This window comes from Protopterus annectens, chromosome 11.part0 (assembly GCF_019279795.1).
Source record: "Protopterus annectens isolate FY-2018-M chromosome 11.part0, PAN1.0, whole genome shotgun sequence".
In the NCBI taxonomy this organism is placed as follows: domain Eukaryota; kingdom Metazoa; phylum Chordata; order Ceratodontiformes; family Protopteridae; genus Protopterus; species Protopterus annectens.
Genome location: NC_056745.1, coordinates 762504520 through 762526915, shown reverse-complemented (window position 1 = coordinate 762526915; position 22396 = coordinate 762504520).

Sequence of the window (22396 nt, the reverse complement as noted above, 5' to 3'; positions counted from 1 at the left end):
GCAAATTTAACTTGAAGTATCTTGCTGTGTGTTAACTTCAACTAGTCAAAAACTGTATCTGTGTTGGAAATTGGCTTTAACATCCCCCCTCCAAAACAGCAGTCCTTGCACTCTAAGGACCACTTTCTAAGTTGGCCACTGTCTTTCTCTTGACCAATAGATTACAGTGTATATTCCAGTTAGTCTTTCTGGCCGACAGGTTTCTGCATTCAGGAAATGAAAGAAAACCTTGACTACTTTGTACCTCTCTCTTGCTTTGCATTGGCTGTAAACTGATTATTCTCTTTTAGAATTCAATGTGAGGATCTCTTCCTTCATAGAAAATATTTCTTTCCTACCTACCCTCTATAAGCTTTCAGACTCCGACACCACTAAGTATCCTTTTATCTTGCAACTTCTTTTTTCCTTCTTGATCCCAACTTCCCCACTGCCTGCCAACAATAACATACAGATCCATTTATTTAACAATCTTGGCAGGAAGGCACCATTACCTCAGAGCATGTATACTGAACTAAGGGAGGTTTATTACATAAACTGTGAGATAATATGAGTTAATTCTGCCTTCCTGCCCTGATAAGATTCACCACTTCCTTTTATTTAGCCCTAGCTTCACGCATTTTAAGTCTCTTTCCAACAAAGATTCACACATTTGGCATTACCCTCCAATAATAGGCCCAGCTTGTGGTAGTTTACACCCTTTAACATCTGCACTGTTAGTATGTACAACTATTGACAGTGGACCTATCTTTATATTATACCTAATGTTTCATAGTACTATAGTAACAATCTATGAAATATTTTCTACTTGTTTCAATTATAAATGAATTAATATCTTGCTTATAATTAATGATCAAGTAAATTCAGAAATAAATAGTCCGTACAGTTGTATATTTTTTCCACTTTTCCTATACATTTATGCAAATATTTTCTTGCAACAGGCACTGGTACAAGACACACTTAGTGAAGGATGAATGATTCCCATGGTGGGAACTACACTTTGCTGTTTGATCGGGATTACAACTGTGGCAACTAGAATTTATGACAAGTGTTACTGGCAACCTCTTATAATATACCTGTTTTAACAGCATTTAGAGGGGAAAAAAGTACATTGGATTCAGTTATCTCTTTCCTGATTTAACACTGTTTAGTGCACTGTCAATGAGTGCTGCAGTTTATATTACAACTAGCACATACAGAGCCACTTCTCATCTCTCTGAACAAACTTATAATTCTTATATCACAAGAAAGTTGAATTCATACTGTCATGGAAAGGTGTTCACTGACATTAAGGATACAAGGTAAATGCTCTCAGTCACAGGTTCAGCCAGATTGTCCTGACTAGATGCTGTTATAATTACTACAGTATAATATTTAAGGATTTTAATTTGACTGTTGTCACATATTTTTAGTACTTGTTGCCCCATCTATATATGGCAAATAGCATCTACTTATCATATGACAGATAGATACAGTCATGTACTAGTAGTTATACATAGCCAGGGATAATATTTATATAAAGTGCTTGTATCAGTTAGGCACTAGCCACATAGGATAGGAATACAACACATAAGCTATAACCTAGTAGCTACCAACAGGAGTAGATATGCAGAACAGGTATGAAAGATGAGACTTATCCTATTGTATCTTGGATGAACAGCCTATGACATACATTATGAACCCAGCTTGAGTTAAGTAACAATGATCTCTCTGCTAAAGTAGATAAATAGTGCATGTCATGCATGATGGAGTTAGATCTGATGAAGCTGCTTTAAGGGCAAAATCACCTATTTTTTTTCAATAAAGAATTTATAGTGCATGATTAGTCTGACGCTTATCTACAGTGCATTGTTCTTATCTCTTGATTTTTTAGGATTCTCAGTCAGCAGCTTTGTTGATAACAAGTACCACTTTTCCCTCTGGTCTACAGATATTAATAGGTGTACTTAAATATACCAAAATTCAAAAATGTCAACATTGTGTATGTCGGCATTTTACTGCTGTTGTGTAAAAATCGGCATTTGCAATGTCAACAGCTCATCTCACATGCTCCAAGCATAACCCTAGAGCATGCACACTCTAAAACAATGTTTTTTTCAGGGGGCAAGCCCCCTCATATCCCCACACCCTCTGCTAATAAAACGTGTATATATATATATATATATGTATATATAAAATCTCATAATCCCCAGGAAAGGGGCAGATTCCCTAACTCCAGGTATTTTCGAGCTAGTACACTCTCAACCATCTGTTTTGGTGACCAAAGTGTGCCAACAAAACCAAAGCCATATTCAGCAAAAACAAGTGCAATTAAATATATATATATATATATATATATATATATGTGTGTGTGTGCGTGTGTGTGTGTGTGTAGTTAGTTCTGCCAAACAAGAGTCAACCATATATACCTGAAGACCAGATTGTCAGACTCATGAACTTGCGTCCTACAGGACCCATGTCAGCACTTCTTCCTGGGTCTACAACCCTGTGGGACCCACATAAGAACTCGCTCCTGTGTTCACTTTCCTTCTGGATGCATGTTAGCGCTCATTCCTGGATTTACATGAGTAGGGCAATTCAGTATTCATGATTGTTAGACACTGTAAATTTTATTTTGACACTCATTTGATCAAATGTTCTTTTTCTCAAAGGGGAAAAAAATCATCTCATTGCATAAGAAGGCTTTTTTCATGTTCAGGATTGTGCTACAGCTGAGATTGGATAATTTGTCCATGTCTCCACTATAGTGCAATCTCTGAGTTGGTATATATAATTACCAGGGGCTGTGGGAGGCACAGCCCCCACATAGGAAGTGCAAGGGTGCTTGACCCCATGTAAAAGAAAATGTTTAATTTACGTTTGTTTAATTTTTGATTGGTTGTTGATCAAGCATTTCTAAAACATCACTTCATCTTTGATATTTTCTGTTTTCAATGAAATAATCTACACTCATGGTAAGAGAGAGAGAGAGAGAGATAAATATATGCATTTATGCATGTATGGGTTACTGACAAGTAGTTGACAATTCATGTTGCTGAACAAAAAAAAGTCCATACAAATGATTGAAAATCAACTTATTGCACATAATGGCATTTTTTTTCTGTTTGAAATTGCAGTTCAGTGGGATTTGGGGGAATTTGCCCTTTCCCCGCTATACTGTAAACTCACAGTTGGTATATATAACTAGCAGAGGGTTGGTGGAAGGGGGCTTGCCCCCTGTAAAAACAAGTTTTACTTTTTTTCTTTCTAATTTTCAATGAGCTTGTGATCGATCAGTTGTGTACAATCACTTGCCATTGGATATGTTTTTTTTTAATATTTTGACTCACACACACACACACACATGCACGCACACACACACACACACACACACACACACACATATATATATATATATATATATATATATATATATATATATATATAATATATATATGTATAGATATAGATATAAATATAGATATAATATGAATTTACTCTCTCTCTCTTTCGGCTTTTCCCGGTTAGGGGTCACCACAGCAGATCACCTTGTCCACTCATGATTGGCAGTGGAGTTTTATGGTGTCGAGTTGCCAGCCCGGCACCCAACCTTCCACGGATGGCACACACACACACGCACTCATGCCTATGGCCAATTTTAGTGTGTCCAATCCACTTGCAGCATGTATTTGGGGATATGGGAGGAAACCGGAGCACCTGGAGGAAACCCACACGACCGCAGGGAGGACATGCAGACTCCTCACAAAAGACACCCCAGCCAAAGATCAAACCGGAGAACCTCTTGCTGTGAGGTGACAATGCTAACCGCTGCACCACCGTGGCTGTCCTTATATAGGTTCATAGGTTCGTAGGTAGGTACTAGACTATTAACCCTAGGGCCTATATAAACCTAGCCAAAATGGTACCCTGGCTTTTGCCACCCAAGAAAATTATTTTCCTGTGCTCTGTCGAGCAGAGCCACAGAAGTGATCCCTAGGGTGAATTTCCTATTTCCCATCCAATCATCAAGATTTTTCTTGAAGAGTGCTAATTAGCTCTGTTTGACATAGATAGGTAGTCTGTTCCAGAGTATGGGAAGTCTCTGGGACAGGAATCTATCCCTCCAGCATGCTCTGTTTATTGTGGTGACAAGATTTAGGTCCCTAGAGCATGTAGCTTGAAGGGATTAGGATTTCTTTAAGTGGAGCATGTCCAACAGCTCTGGGTTTGACATAGCTTTATATGTTAGGCAGAGATCGCCTCTGAGTAGGCGATATGCGACGGAGTAAAGCTGGAGTTTTTTGAGATGGTCTGCGTAGGGCATCTATTTGAGGCCAGTAATCCTCTTTGTGAGGTATTTCTGTGGCCTTTCCAGTTGTTGTAGATGTTTTGTGAGGTACATACCAAAAGTGGCATTGTTCTCTATAATAGGTCTAATGAGTGTTGAGTAGAGGGGAACAATTACCTCTTTTTTTCTGGATGAGAAACCTTTTGTGATGAGGTAAGCCACATATCAGGATTTCCTGACCACTGTGGCAATGTGATTATCAAAGGAGAGACTACTGTCCACCTGTGTCCCAAGGTCTCTTATCACACTTTCAGCTTTAAGTAGACTACCACTTATGTGGTAGTTCATGGGTACAGAGTTTTTACCAAAGGGGATGACAATACACTTTTTGGCATTGAGCTTCAGGCCATGGCTTTGACACCAGGCATCTGTCTCAGTGAGGCCCTTTTGTAGTATGTCCACATTGTTAGGAGTTTCGATTATGGCTCCTAGTTTGTAGTCATCTACAAACTTTGTTAGTCAAAGACCTTCTGTGCTAGCCTGTACTTCAGAGAAGTAGATACCAAATAGGAGAGGACCCAGGACTGAACCCTGTGGTACTCCACTTGTCACTGGTCTGAAGTCGGATTTGGAGTCTGCTACTTTCACAGTGTGGGCTCTGTCCATGAGCCAGTTGGCAACCCATCTTGTGACATAGGGATTTATACCTAGTTTAGTGAGCTTATCTATAATTCCAGAGTGGGGGATGGTGTTGAAAGCCTTGGCAAGATCTAGATAAGCTGTGTGAACAACCTTACCCTTATCTATGGCTTTGGTGACTGCTTCAAAGAAGTCATTCAGGTTTAGGAGACATGATCTGCCTTTTACAAACCCAAACTGGGTAGGGTCCAGAGTTTGGAGATTACCAATGTAATCATGGCTGCAATGTAATTTATGAGTTCCATGATGATACGTTCCATGGCCTTGCAGACCAGGCTCATCAGGCTAAGGGAGCGGTAGTTCCCGGGGTCCGTTGTGGCTCCCCTTTGTGGAGTGGGATAACTGTCGCGGTGTGCCATTCAGTGGGCACAAAGCCTGAGGTGAGGCTATGATTGAACATGGTACTTAGGTAGGGTGCCAGTTCATTCTGTAGTTCATGTAGAACACAGCCTGGGATATTGTCAGGTCCCATGGATGCTGTGTTCTTGGCTTTGGAGAGTGTGTTTTTTACCTGTGCAGCCGTGATTACAGGAACTTTGCATTCTTCTGGTATAGAGATGGGACCTGTAAGGGGTGAGAGGGGGGGTAAAGTTAGCACTGAACCTATCTGCCAGGATGTTGGCAATATCAGTTGGGTCTGTATATTTAGTGCCATTGTGCTGTAACTCAGAGCAGATCTGAGTGTTGCCATTCAGATTCTTGACATAGTTATAGAATGCTTTGTGGTTGTCTTTGGAATCAGTGGCGATTTTGTTTTCGTAACTAGCTTTGAAGGATTTTATCAGGGATTGCAGCTTCTTACTGAGGCTGACCAGGGAGCTCCTCCACTCATGGGATTTTACTCTCTTTTGCAAGAGTTTCTTCCTTCTGTTGTATAGTTTGTTTATGGCAGGGGACCACCAGATTGGCTTCCTTTTTTTGGAGGATAGCATCTTGGTTCTGTTTGGGATAGCATGATCCATGCACTCATGTAAGTGCTTATAAAGTGCAATTGTGTAAGATTCAGTAGTCGTAACTGTATTGTCCATCTGCATGGGTGTCATGAAGTTCACCACTTCTGTCTTAAGAAGCATGAAGTTGGCTTTGGAGAAATTTTTTATTATGGTTTCCTTAATGGGGGGTGGAGGCAGGATGTGGATATCTAGGGTAATTAGCTTATGGTCGGATCGGACCAATGAGGCATTGACTTCAGGTGTGGAACACCGGTCACTCATATTGGTAATGACTAGATCTAGGATATTGTTGCCCCTGGTGGGGGTGTGGATAAGTTGATCCAGGGCATTGGAGTTTATGAATTCCAGAAAGCGTTGAGCGAAGGAGTTGGTACATGAGTAGTTTTCCCAGTTAATGGTGGGGTAGTTGAAATCGCCCATTATTAGGGTGTTTGGTTGAACCCTAATATTTTCCAGTACATCAAGATAAGAGGAGTGGGAATCCTGGGGCATGGTGGGTGATCTATAGCAAGCTACAATTTGGATTGCAGTTTTGCCCAGAGTTAGTTGCACTTGGATAACCTCGGCTGCATTATGCTGAGCAACTAGCCTGGAGGTGTGGATATCCTTAATGAATATGGATACACCTCCGCCTTTGGTGTTCCAGTCCAGGTTACATGACCGAAAAGTGTGGTATGAGTTATAGCCTGGTAGTGCAGGGGTGCTCTCTGGAGCCTTGAACCAGGTCGTGTCACTGCACAGATATCGATGTTCTCCATTTTAAGGAGTGCCTCGAGTGAGTGCATTTTGAGATTTAGACTTCTGGCATTGAGTAGCATCACCCTCAGTTTTTGCTTGCCTGTTCCTGTTACAGTGGTGAATTAGTAATTTGAACCTTGCCTAAAAAAGGCACTATAGGGGCAGAAAGAACCTTAGCCAGTATCCAGAAACCCAGGGGTGACAGGTGCAGGCCATCTCTGGCAAAGCATCGTGGTCTGTCGACCATGTCATCCCAGGCAGATACTGGATCCCTTTAGAATGGCACCAGAAGCTTAGCCAATTGTTGAAGTCAATCATTTTGTCCTTGTACTGCGGCATCATTCTGGGTGATGGCAGAATGCTACTCAGGGCTTGGGTCATACCTGCCTGGGTTACAAGATCGGAGAGCTCTTCCACATCTCTTTTCATGTAGTCCAGGGAGGTATGTCTCAGATCGTTCACACCAATATGGACAATGACAAAGTCATATTTGTACTTGTTGTGGAGTGACCTGAGTGCGTGGGTTATGTGGCGGATCCTGGCACCCGACAGGCAGCTTACAGTAACCTTCTCCTTGTTTAGCCTGGTGAGTGGGACATCAGTGTGCCTGACTATAGAGTCGCCTATAACTAGTGTGTTGGGTATGTTGTTTTGCCTTATTGGCTGTGGTTGAGTGGCACACTGAGTCTGTGGGCTATGTGTCATTTGGGTTGTGTTGGAGGGTGGAGGTTGCTTGCATTTCTGCTTTGGAGGTCTCTGTTGTTTGAGCAGATTATTATTGAGAGCCTCCGTGAATGTTTTTGTATTTCTATGTGTGGATTTTGGTGGTGTAGATTTAGTGAGACTATGTGATGAGTGTGGTGTGGTGCAAGTGTTTACCTTCTCCTCTTGACTGTCAAGTTCAGTCTTGATTGGATAGAGCTTTACCTCCAGTTTGGCTAGATAAGTGCATCTCTCACAGGCTGTAGTGTTGGGTGGTAGGAGGAGAGGGTTGTCTGTGTACATGAGGCAATTTCTACATTGCCCCAAGATGCCCAGATTCATCAGATAGATAGGAGAGAACAATGGGAGCTGACCCTTGGACATGCCTCAATAAAAAAACTATTTTCCTCTAGATAAGTGAGGAAAGTGAGTACAAGAGCTGTTTTTCTCTAAGCAAGTGAGGAAAGTAAGTACCAAAACTGTTTTCCTCTAGGTAATGAGGAAGGTTGAGTGCTGTAGTAATTAATAGGTTATTTAGTGCTTACAAGTTCTGAACAAGTGCTGATCACGAATAAGCAAATTCAAGTGCTAAAAGTAAGAATCTGTATCTGGACTAAACTAGTTACAAGAAAGGGGGGAAACAAGTGCAAATGTGGGCTTTTAAATCAGAAAGTTGAGAGAGAGATGGAAAAACTGCCCAAATGGCCAATAACTACAATTTCTGGGCCAGAACCACTCCTTATGTGGTAGATAGGTTACCTAGTGCTTACCACTCTCACTGATAAGCTAGAAGGCTTCCCTCCAACACAGAAAACTTGGGGGTCTCAGAAGCTTACATACAGTCCTGGATACAGCAAATCTGAATCTGGACTACACTAGTTACAGGTATACAGAAAAGCAGCTAAAACAGCAGTCAAAACAATTCAAATACAATGCAAGCTAGCACACTTGAGTATGTAGCAATGTTAGACCAAACAGTTTAAAAAATGCAATTAAATTAAAAATGACTAAAAACAATGCAAAAGGAGTCGATTAGGTAGAATGAGGTAAAGAGATGGGACTGGGGGGAGTGTCCCCAGATCATATCTACAGTGGGGGCGGGCAACTGCAAAAACCTCCAAATTTAAACAACAACACAGGAATAGGGAGGGTGGGTATAGGAAAACCAAAACCTTCAGCAGGGATCTGAAAAACTATACAGTGAAGCAAAAATAACAGTGCACAATTCTGAAGTCAGCCAGCAATGATATAAAATTAGTCAAACAACAATTACCAGTACACAACTCGGAAGTGCCAGAAAAATATACTCAGCTCTGTATATCTCCAGATAGTTTGAAGAGCACTCTTTCAGGATAGGTTAGTTGCATTAGGGGTAGCAAGAGCCTTAGCCAGTATCCGGAATCCCAAGGGCGACAGGTGCAGGCCATCTCTGGCAAAGCATTGTGGTCTGTTGATCATGTCATCCCAGGCAGACAAATACTGGATCCCCTTAGAATGACACCAGAAGCTTAACCAATTGTTGAAGTCAATCATTTTGTCCTTGTACTGTGGTATCATTCTGGGTGGTGGCAGGATGCTACTCAGGGCTAGGGTGATACATGCCTGGGCTACAAGATCAGAGAGCTCCTCCATGTCTCTTTTCCTGTAGTCCAGGGAGGTACGTCTCAGGTCATTCACACCAACATGGACAATGACAGTGTCATATTTGCACTTGTGGAGTGTCCTGTGTGCGTGCGTGCATTATGTGGTGGATCCTGGCACCTGACAGGCAGCTGACAGTAACTCTCTCCTTGTTTAGCCTGGTGAGTGGAACATCAGTGTGCCTGACTATAGAGTCACCTGTGACTAGAGTGTTGGGTACGTTATGCCTTATGGGCTGTGGTTGAGTGGCACACTGAGTTTGTGGGCTATGTGTCATTTGTGTTGTGTTGGGGGGTGGAGTTTGCTTGCGTTTCTGCTTTGGAGGTCCCTGATGCTTGGGCAGGTTTTTATTGAGAGCCTCCACAAATGTAGGTGTGTGTTTTGTGTTTCTATGTGTGTGTTTTGGTGGTGTAGGTTTTGAGGGACTATGTGATGAGTGTGGTGTGGTGCAAGTGTTTACCTTCTCCTCTTGACTGTCTAGTCCAGTCTTGGGTGAAGAGAGCTTTGCTTCCAGTTTGGCTATATAAGTGCATCTCTCACAGGTTGTAGTGTTGGGTGGTAGGAGGAGAGGTTGTCTGTGTACATGAGGCAATTGCTGCATTGCCCCAAGATGCCCAGATTTATCAGGTAGAAGGGAGAAATCATATAATATGAATTTACTAATGGTGTGAAAAAGGGCTCCATATGCTGAAATGACATTTCATTTTAACAATTAAGAAGAAATTTTATTTTAGCAGCTAGCAACAAATTCAGTCTAGGCCTAATACTTTTTAAATGGATTTCATTAATATACCCTTGTGTTAAGGCAGCTTTGTTACAAATATAAATTCAGTGTCACTGAAATTATATGCATTGACAGGGCAAGAATTCTTAATTTATTTGGGTGATGCAGTTTGCCAAGTGAAATACTAGCTATCTAGATAAGACATATAACACTTTTGAATAAATTTAGGGAATAAGCAATATATATGTAGTATTATTAATATTTAGACACAAAGTTACATTGGTAGTAACACATTTCAGAAACAGCATTCAACAGAATGAATCCTCTGCAAATTGTATTAGTGAATAAAAACTAGCATTCAATGGCACAGCTCCAAATTACAGCAGTATAACTTTAGAGCACTCCATAACGTCACACGCTGAGCTGCTACATAGTTTCACTCTCATTTCAGCGACCTGTTTGAGAACAAATGTGAACCAGGACTGAGTAATATGAGCACATAGGCTATTACGCACTTCTAGTTACACTAAAGAACAAAAAAGGGTCTGACAGTTTTCAATGACTTTTCAAAATAATTGCTTTTATAAGGGCAAGCCTCATCCAAGTAAGTCATAATAAACACCAAGATGAATGCACCTTAGGGAATTTTAAAGCCCCAAATGTAGTGACCAAATTTATTGAACTTGCAGCTTGAGTTGGTGTGACTACAGTACACTTAACTGTTATATATTTATCTGGCTTATGACTTAACATGCATGTCATACACAAACTGAGTCAAGTGACAAGAGGCACAGGACATGCATGGTAGTCAAATACCCAGTAGAAATGCAGCAGTGCACCATGCATGGCATGCCTTAAAGGAGGTATCTGTACAGCAGCACCCCTAATGTCTGTAGTACTTAGCTCAGAATACAGAATGCCTACAACTGCCAAAACATCAGGATATGTATCATTACATTAAGAATCTATCATCTCACTTATCAGCCTGGTATTACATTGTAGAAGACATGCCCCCATTGAGGAATTGTGACAGCTACCTGTATACCTACAGTGACATACACAAGATATGCAGGGTTCAAGTGCTTGCAGCCGAGGCATTAATACCAGTGTGATAGTATGGCAGCATATCATGCAAGGCACATAGTGTAGCACTTATCTGCACAGCAACAATGACAGCCACAGTGGCATGTACTGAGACACACACACACACACACACACACACACACACACACACACACACACACACACACACACACACACACGCACACACGCACCCACACACATATGCACACAGTGCACATAGTGACAAAATGCATGTACCTAAGGCATTCAAACACATAATATAGATGGTGCCAAAATATATGCACACAAGGCATTGAAACACACATTGCATATGGGTGCACTCAAAGTATTCAAACATAAAATGCCCATGGTGTCACAATGTATACACACAAGGCATTCAAACACACAACTTACATAAAATAAATAATACAAGATATCAGAAATAGATTCTCTCTTCGCCTGTGTTTTCAATCTTTTTTAGGGAGGCTGTTAAACACTCAGCATTTTGAGTGCTGACATTTCAGTAGGGAGCCCTTAGCAGAACTTACCACACAATGATAAAATATATCAAACTAAAACAACTCATAGAATCAAAAACAAAACAGTGCTTATGAACACCTCCTGTAATGTACACACAACCATTTTACCACAGTAAAATGATATTTTAGAAATGAATCACTTACCTCTATCTATAACCTTCCAGAGAAGAGAAGTACAATAACTAGCTAAACTGAGATGAAATGTATTAAAAAATATGTACATATACATCAGCATTCATAAATATGCTTTGCATCAACATTAACCATAATCTACTACTAACATAGTACCAAACTATCTGCAACTCAAAATCCTGAGTTCCATAACCACGTCATCAAATCAAAACCATCCATTCAGTGCCAAGAGTGTCTGCAATAAGGTAGCTGAACAACAGAAGTGGATAGAACAATACAAACTTGACATACTAATCTTTACAGAAACTTAGCTTAAACCCAAATAAAAAAATGAGGAAATCTTCCTGCCAGGACACAACATGATCAGAACAGACAGACTATCATACAGAGCCTTGTACAATTACTGCTGTACTCAAACAACCTCCTAATGAAAGATACCAAAAGCCAGTTCCAAAATTTGCAGATCCAAAACATTCCTGGTTGCTATCAAATTAAACACTAAAAAGCAGTAGACACAGCAGCCACCTACACAACCAAAGCATTTTTAATAAACAATGCCAGCACTTTAGACATATCCTGTCCTGAGTAACTAAAAATATAAAACAAAATGTAATAATACTAGAAGACATTAACATTGACCGGTATAAGTCATCATCATAATAAACACTAAACAACAAACTACTGTATAAACCATTAACTTCTTCATACTAACACAGCCATAGATGCATAAGGTATTGCATTGCCCAAATTAGCATGAATAGTGGCTATACAAAGGTTGTATGTGATTAAAAGACACAGACAGCATACGCACAAAGGGAAAATAGTACATCATGCAGCACATATAATGACATGGAAAGAAGGAACTCCATGCAAATTAGGCAAATGGAATATTCAAATGATGAGACCAAAGATGATGTAACCCAAGATGATGGGCATATTCAGAAACATATAATATGGATGCTCTCTACCACTGTGTATAACTTTTTTTACATCAGGAATTATGGTGGATGTGAGGGTAGCAATGTGTAGATTATACAGCTCAGCAGCACCCATCGGGCCAGTACTTATAATGCTGAATGTTATGGGCTTCAGTACCAAAGAAGTAGGTGCAAAGAGCACCTGACATACCAACAGCTGAATGACCAACAGATTGCAGACTGCTTTCTCGTGGACAGGGAAACTGCAATGGACCTTGTCAAATTGTGTTTTCCACAGTTAGAACTGAGGCAGATGCATGATATGCCCATTCTTGTACACACTAAGTTACGTGTAGCTTTAACCATCTTAGCATTAGGAACCTTTAAGCCACCTACTGTGGAGAGAGAAGGAATATCTCATGCATCAGCTTCACAAATACAATTCAGTTCCTTGACATTATGTCACAATAAACAAAGGTGTATATCTGTCTTCTCAGGACTGCAGATGAGAGAAACAACACCATGAGGGCATTTTTATGACATTACTCATTTCTCTGAGGTCCTGGGATTCATAGATCACACTCATATTGCCATGAAGTACCCACTTGGTCCAGACAGTTTGCAGTACATCATAAGGAAGGGCTTCCACTTCCATGGCTGCCAGATTGTCTACAATGTACAGTGCCTTATTTATAATGTGTTTGTGTACCACTCAGCTAGTTTCCATCATTCAACCATCTGGCTCATGCTCAACCTACACCAAAAAGCACACTCTGAAATGCATAATATAGTAGAACAAGTATTTGGCCTACTCAATGAATTATTCCACTGTCTTGATACATGGGGGGCATTGTAGTACAGTCCATAAATCTGCAGCAAGACTTTTGTTGTGTTTGCAGTGCTGTACTACATGACATTGCATGAACAATTGCGCTATCAGGTGTGTATCCTGGCAGAATTCCAACAATGTATGGTCACGGCAGAAAGTCAGGTGAGGAATATTGCAGCAACAGCAAAACAGCTGAGGTAAAGATGGATGCAACACATTTCGGCAGTGGCAAAAAGGCAGTGCCTGGTCCACAACTATGGGCCATGACACAGACAGCACAGAACAAAATGATGCATGCATTACCACACCCAGGTTATGCAGGTCAGTACATGGACTAGCCATGTATATACATCAGACATTACCAAACTCTTGCATTAGGGATGGGTAAGCCACAAGCATCATCACTTGCAAAGGTGGTGGCATACAATAACAGGTGACTGCAACAGTATGAAAAGGGAAAGAATCTTGGGAGGTGAACACAATGAACACATACTCTGGGATGTTGTGGAGAGTCAGGGATCACATCCTCCAGCTGTGTGATCAAGCTGCTACAATGTGACTGCTAGCTTTGTCCACTGTGTTGATTTGCAGTGTTGGGGTTTGATAAGCACTAAAGCAGGGAAGGGATAGAACTACATGAGCATTCACTGTGACAGGGCTTACTGATCCAGATAAGTGGTGGTCATTAACCATGACTGGAGATAGCGGGCTTTGAGTCTACAATGATAGGAAAAAGGTATAACTTCATGAACATATGCATGAAGTGTGATGAGCCATATGAGATGTTGAACCACAGAAGTGCCAATAGCCACGACTGGATGATGGCCACTACTGGGCATAGTGGGCAATATGTCCATAGGTGAGAATGATGCTGCCGCAGCAACAATCGGTGTAGTCTGATTTGGAATATCCATCCTTCCCACATCTGGCTTCAAAGATGCACTTAAAGTATATCTCCTTACTGAATCTACCTGCAACTGCTGCCATTACAATGGCTAGGTAACTTACCATCCCATATCATGAATACAAAAATACATTTAATAAGGTTTTATCAGTTTCTTAATGTGGCACCTTATTTGCAAATATTTCCCATGTGTATAAGAGTTTTTATATATATATATATATATATATATATATATATATATATATATATATATATGGGTCTACCTGAAAATGCCGAAAGTGCACAATGCCGATGACGAGAACACCGACAATGGAGAAGACCGACAGTTGAGAATCCTGACGCTGAGAACACCGACAAGTTAAGGTAAGTGTGCGATAGGGAGGACGTTAGGATCAGGGTGTGGGTAAGGTAAGTGTGTGATACTGATGGACATTAGGGTAGGGTGCGGGTCAGGTAAGTGTGCGATAGTGACAGATTTAAGGGTTAGGGGCAGATTAAGTGAGTTAGGGTTAGGGTGCAGGTATGGTAAGTGTGCGGTAGTTATGGACCTTAGGGTTAGGGTTTGGGTTAAGGTTAGTGCATAGATAGTTGTGTATGTAAGGTTTAGTGTAGGTTTGTAAGGTTTTTGGTGTGCTTGTGTTATGTGTATGTTTTTCAGGAAAGGTGTTTTGTTGCTTGTCGGGATTTTGGTTTGTCGGGCATGTGAAGTTTCATGTTTTTGAACTTTCTTTTTTTGTTGTTTTTTTCGTGTCGGTTATTTCATTGTCGGTGTTTTGGCATGTCGTCGGTGTTATCAGGTAGACCCATATATATATATATATATATATATATATATATATATATATATATATATATATATATATATATATATATATATATATTGTAGATATGATTGCACTGTATAAATAAACAGAGATCTCTCAGGGTAAGGTACCTGCTGTGTCCCCAAATGAAAAAATGTCAATATCAAGGTGCAGGTACTCCACAACTATCGAAGCCAACCATCAACCAGAAAAAGTCAATAAAGAAATTTATATATACTTGAACAGCAAAAAAACTTTATTCCATGGGTTGTTAGCACTTTCACGTCTACTCTGGACACTACTTCAGACTTCGGACCTCTGTAATCGTTTATGTGGGTGACCTCGTCCCCATGCAGTGTTGCACACACTGCCATTATATTATTATTATTATCAACCACAAGTAACCTGCTGATGTCAGTCTTATACTGCGCTGAACTCTCCAACAGTAGATCCAGTGAAAGCAGGAACACACAAGATAACATCCCACATGCACCCCGATAAACCCTTAGCTTGCACAGTACCATACCGCTCAACTCTTTGAAAAATCTGGACAGAGCCACAAATAATGGGGGACAAAGGCCCAAAAATAGGGGGACTTTTTAAATACTGCTCTTACAAACTTAGAAAGTTGATAGAATAACAGGTTTTGAATTAGCATGAATTTTCTAAAGGATGTGAAGTCTGAAAAATCAAATGTCTGCTACTAATTTCTAACTTTAGTCCTCAATGATTGGCCAGTGATTTGCCAGATAACTACAATTTTATGAGAAATGGACCAAAATATGAGTAAAAAATCTGGACATTCTGCAAAAATCTGGACACTTGAAAACTTTGCATAGTACTGCATATTAAACTGCAGATACGGAATACTTTGACATACATGCCATTACTGTGCAAGTTTTTGCAGCTGCAAAGTAGATGTATCTGGAAATATAGATAGAGTATAGATATGCAGGAGGTGCTTGGTCAGTTCTTCCTTTCAGATGCATTGGAATATGGTATACTGTACTCTAATGGATATTACTAACCTGATGCATCTCTCACTGATGTATAAGTGGTTGGGACCAGCCTAACTCCAACATCCAAACCACCCACAGGTGTCAGATGCCAGTCCCCAGCTGGTGAACAATATCAAAAAACTCCTGGTCTCAGTGTTGGTGGTCCACCCCTGTGGTGGACCTGTCTGTCACAATGAACTATGTATTTTCATTTTAATGGAATGTCATATTAGTAATTCTTCATTGACCCTGTTGTAGATACCTAGTTTGCTCACTGACAGCATTCCATTAAGCACCAGTTGCTGCAACATCTGGTAGCAATAATGCTTGTTTGCAGCATATTTGACCAGGAGATTCATGCCATTTGTTTAGAAAGCCTGTTAGAGTGTGTGCATGTGTGTGTGTGTGTGTGTGTGTGTGTGTGTGTGTGTGTGTGTGTGTGTGTGTATGTGTGCGTGTGTGCATGTGTGCATGTGCGTGTGTGCGTGTTTGCACATGTGCCTGTGTGTGTGTGTGTGTGTGTGTGTGTGTGTGTGTGTGTGTGTGTGTGTGTGTGTGTTTGTGTGTGTGTGTGTGCGCGCGCACTATGCTATGGGATGCCATTATTATGGCCACAACCCCCATTTATGCACCTGTTTGGATGCTACAGTTAGTGCCATGCACATACTGCCCCCCTCCCCTCCCCATATTCTACCCATGCTCACAGCCTACCCCATCCCTTTGTTGACATGTTTACAACTGTTGTTAGTGTTGTGTATAGGCTGTCCTCCCAGATATCACAACATGTGGCCCTTTAATACCAAATCCTTTTGTGGCGTGTCCTTCACAAAGAGTCTATTGTATATGGTTGCCTCCCCACAAAACCTTAGACAGACAGTGCAATGCCATGACAGTGTCCTGGGTTCCCAGTAACATGTGCAACACAAATTCTGTATCAGTGTGACTGATGTTCACAAGCTTGTTGTTCTTGCCGAGGTACTTTGTTATGCAGGACTCCTTCCTTAACTCATTCAAGCCTAAAATGCTTTTTTTTATGTACTTACAGTTCACACCGATACCTCCTTATGGTGTCCAGACCTTTTTTGGGTCTGGCATCTTTAACTAAGTGACTTACCAGCTAACAACAGGCAGATTAGAATGGGCAATGAGTTATTAGCAGAATGACACTAAGACTCTAGGATGTCCTGCATTAGTGAAATTAATCTTTGTTTACCACTTATTATTCATATTTTCAAATATATGTTCATATTTTCATAACTGAGAGACCTACGTGTTAATGAAGTGTATGGTGTGAAACACCAATGTGGGAGACAACACAATTCACTGTCAATGCTGGGTTATATCACACTATACTGGAAATATTGCTAGTTGTTTGCTAGTAATAATGAAACTCAGCAATATTTCCATATATACTTAATATTTCAAAAAACGAGTGACTTACAAACTGTTGCATGACATTAAATTATACTTAGATGTTGAAAAAACTGTCTATGATATTTCCACTGTAAGTTGCAGATCAAGAGAGATATCCAGTATAATTAGTTTTGCTAACTGTACGTTTAAACTTGTTTTCATATTTCTGTAAATATCTCAATAAATATTCACATATAGAAGAATTTCTTTTTTAAACATGTTTTTATATTTCTGTAAATATCTCAAAAAACATTCACATATAGAAGAATTTTTTTTGTCTTGTGAAACCTTATGTCTGGTTAACAAAAATGTTTTAACAATATATATCTAGGTTGTACAGTTTTCAAGATATGAAAATTTGTTTGTGAAAGTTTACAAAATGTATGATTTGGGATTTGTGTGAATTACAGTATATTATACAATGACTAGCCATTAACATTCAAAAAGTAGCATGTTAATTGGTCAGCCCAACCAGAGTAGCCATTGTAAATCCCAGCATGTACCAATGAAAAAAGTCCGGCTGCTAAAATCACATAAAATATAATCGAGCAACCTCACTTTCCTATCCGTATTTAGAAAACAGAATGCAAGAACCGAACCCTGAAAAATCAACAAACAATCTTCAAGATGCAGCTACGATGTTCGACAAACAAACAAAAAATTAGATACATTCAAAAAACAAAAAAGAAATCAAAAATGTACTTGATTTTTCCTCTATGCTGAACATCGCAGCTGACATAGTATCTTACGAACACCTTCCCTATGTAGAACAACACATAAAATAGCAATGCACCGTAAACCACTAAGGAGTGGAGTAGAACAGACTGCAGTGGTCTAAGGTGAAATGTTTATAGAAAACTAAGAATTAGATAAATAAATTGTATAATGTGAGAAAGCAGGCAAAACAACTTTGGATAACTCTGAACAGAGCAATTAGATAAATGAAGTCTCTTGAATGTTTTATGGGGAGTCAGAAAGTGAAAACAGAGTAAAAGTTACTTTGTGTGTTTTGTTTTGGGAACTTAGGCTGATCTGCAGAGTGGATATTTTAGAAGGAGCACAGCTTGATGTCTAACCTTTATTAGTTCAGCCGATAACTCAAAACTTCACAAAAGTCTAAACTGTCAATTGCCGTGATCGCACTGATGGTATGGTTCTCTGCCTCTAAAGGCATGATGAACCAGAATAACTGCTGAGGATTTATTTAAAGAAATAGAGACTGAAAGCAATCAATCCTCTTAGTGAGCCAGAAGAAAAAGATCAGCAGCCAAATGTGTCGCATCCCAGTCAGTTGGCATAACGGCTAACAGCAGCAGGTAGAAAACCTAGAATCAGGAAACAATGAGGAAGAACACCATGGCGCCATTATACAAAGACATTATTTAAGAAAAGTAAGTAATATTTTTCTTAAATAATGTCATTATATAATAGCAATAACCAACTTCATGGTGTGGTATATTGAAGATTTACCCATGGTTGGCTTTGTTTAATCACGTGGGCTTCGCTCTCGTGATTAAATCACATCTGTGGACCACACCCATGTCGTCTGTTATTGCTATATTACAGTATTTATGTAAAAGACTATGAATACACTATTTACACTGTAAATAATACTTCTTGCTGATAACATTGCTATTTGTACAGTTTTAATGGCATTTATTGTTCTCAAAATATTCACATTTGCTTATCTTAGTTTTCAGAAAATGCTCTGGAATGCGAGATATGTGTAGGCTGTTAGTGGTGTGACATTCCACAGCACTTAGGTGTTAATGAGTTAACTCTATAAATAATTCTTTATCTTTGTAAGTTAATATTCTACTGAATCCATCCATCCATCCATCCATCCATCCATCCATCCATCCATCCATCCATCCATCCACCACCCCTTTTTCCCATTTTGCACATGGGGTCAAGGTGTCACTCCAACACTGACAATCATCTAGAGCCAAGGTTTACTTTGCCGGGTGGCTAGCTCTGCTGCTGTAGTTCTTCCACACCATACTTAGTCACACCTATGGCCAATTTGAAATGTCCAGTCCACCTACTGCATGTCTTTGAAATGTGGGAGGTAACTGGACTTCCTCTATTCCACAGTGGTATGTTCATGAGCGCTATTGCACAATACGGCCCTAACATGTTATAGTGTGCTAACAAGGATGAATTAGCATAGCAGTAGTAATAATAAGGAAACTTAGTGCTACTGTTTCTGAATCGCTGCCTTAGTGTGTCACAGTAACCGGACATGCTGGTAGTAGTTGTGCTCATCAACAAGTCTACAAGAGGGACCACCATGGTCATGCAATAAACATGGACTCAGCCATAGTAGCCTGTGTCTCTTGTGAGGTACATCACATCGGAATCACATGTCCTACTATAGCACTGATCTGACCATCAGGCAGACCAGGGCTGCTTCTCCATTTAGCATTACACTTCTCTTTAATTATTGGTCCTTTGTTCACTCCGATGGCTAATGTACATCTGTTTAGCTATGTAATTCTTCATGCACTGAACCCTGCAAACACAAGCCCTGCTTAGACATGCAGTGCTTATCCATGAGTGCCAGCACTAATCACTATACCTACTAGAACTGCTAAAGTGTCGGATTAAAAAGCATACTTGTCCAGAAATTAATAACAAATCAAATAACATGTAATCTTTTGGAATACTGTTTGATTCTGTAAGTGAATATCAGCCCACATATCCAGTCTGTAATCAATCAAAAACACATAAAGCTACATAATACAGCTGGATTCAGTTAAAGATGTTCTTGGGAGAAACCACATGTATCTTCATTCTGAAGACAGTGTAACTAGTCCCCACACAAATACCTACCTCCTGATGGAGCAGCAAATCTTCTTTTCCACCCTGGCTGACAGTAAGTTGGTGAGTCTTGAGATAAAGCATGGAAAATTTGGAAAAAAAAACAGCAAACTACATCCACACAAGAACACCACAAACTTCTCAAGAATCAGGTAAAAAACACAATACAAAAAGATAACAACTCACCTTTCTCAGCATCTTAAATAAATAAAAGTGCCAAGGATTAATAGCAGCCTCCCTCCTAATAGAATTTTCTACAGCTTTTAGTACAGTCACTCATGAGCTATTACTAATTAGGGAGACAAGCATTCATTCAAGCTACATTTCATCAAAGTGTATTTTGTTGAAAAGATGACACTGATATAGAACATCAGACTTGTGCAGCAGTGTAAGTGAATGAATATGGAGAGTTCTGTATCATTTCTTTTCTCTGCAGTTAAATGGTCACCTGATGTATCCCTCCTGAGATCAAATTAATGTAAAGATATATGAGTATGGTGGAGTGAATATGACAGGTTCAATCGATTGCTTTCTTTTTGTTGGTGTAAGTCTAGTGTACTGAAGTTTGATACAGTATTGCACTGATGCTTTAGAATATATATGCTAATTAGAAGCTGCCAAACTATATATGATCAATAACTTGATAAATTGGTTTAGGAATTGTCTCACCCAGAGATCCCTGTTTATCGGATGTAAAGATCCATATTCATCTTCAATCCCTCATAACTGGGGTGATGCATGGCCTGATCCTAGAGCCACTCTTATTGTAATATTCATTAATTATATGTATACAGTGACTGATAAAGCAGCAATAGTACAATATACAGATTATTTAACACTTAGATGCCAAGCAAATACCACAGAATGAGCTCCAATTGTTAACAGAAGTATCAGCCAATAAACTAGGAAAAAATGTAAACGATTTCCAGGTAATACCAAAGGCTAGAAAAACTAAATTGATCTTATTTTGCTCGGGCACATTTTATACCAGTTTTACAAAACTATACATAATATGTTATGCAAAATGGGTGTGATCTAACCATCTATCAGGAGACACAGAGTTCAGAAAGTCTCACCCTTCTCTATAAGTGTGAACCAATTATAGTATGACAGATGTTCACACCATTCAATGGTTACATGTATGCATTTGTGTAATATATGGACATGCACACTATTGTGAATCACTGAAGTGCAGTCTCGGAGTTGGTATATACAAGTAGGGAGGGTGTAGGGGGTGCAGCCCCCCCCCCCCACGTGGAGGGTGCAGGGGGCTTGCCCCCCTGCCTACGCTGTTAAAGTGTTTTTTTCTTTTTTTCTTTTTTTTTTTTTAATTTGATGTTCGAACATCCAAATGTCGGACATTTAGTTTCAACCATGTAATGTTCGACATTTTGGATGTTCGAACATTTAACATAGACCCAGACTGTCTTTTTTTCTGGCTTCCTTCTGACTGCCTGAATTCATTCTATAAAGAATTACTGTCACTCTATATGTTATACAATAAAGGGTTTACTTGTTATACTGTGCTTGTCCTATAGTTACATTGGTTTGTCTGTCAAGTTACTCATCTGTGATATTTAATCTCATGGTTACCATTAATGCATTACTGTTTTAGACTGTTTATTTCACAGGCGAGTATTGGCTATTCTTTTATGTATCTTATAATGTTTGTAATTGTTACACACTTTAATATGTTTCCATTATTTTTTATTTTATCTGTCTTAAGTACCATAGCTTGTGAATATGGGTTTCAACCCACATCAATAACACATACATACATACATACACACATATATACAGAAATAAAATGATCATGCCACTATAATTTCCTGTTTATCTTGCCTAACAGCATTCTCAGTATTGAATAACATAGACTGCATATAATACTATGTGGACAAACAGTATTGTATCTCAGAAAAGGCACCATTGCACAAATAATGTAAGCAATGTTGTGTATAAATGGTAGTATGTGGCCAAAATTGAACTCTATAGTGCATTTCTGCATCTGTGTTGTATTTAAGCAATAACCCACGCCTGGGTGTGGGTAATGCTGGATTTACCCACAGTTGTGTGGTTTGGTCATGAGGGCAAAGCCCGAGTGGCCAAACAAAGACAACCGTGGGTAAATCCAGCAATACCCACACCCAGAAGTGGGTTATTGCTATTATACAATGACATTATTTAAGAAAAAAAATACTTACTTTTCTTAAATAATGGCATTGTATAATGCCTCCATGCTGCCCTGCCTCAGCTGTTCA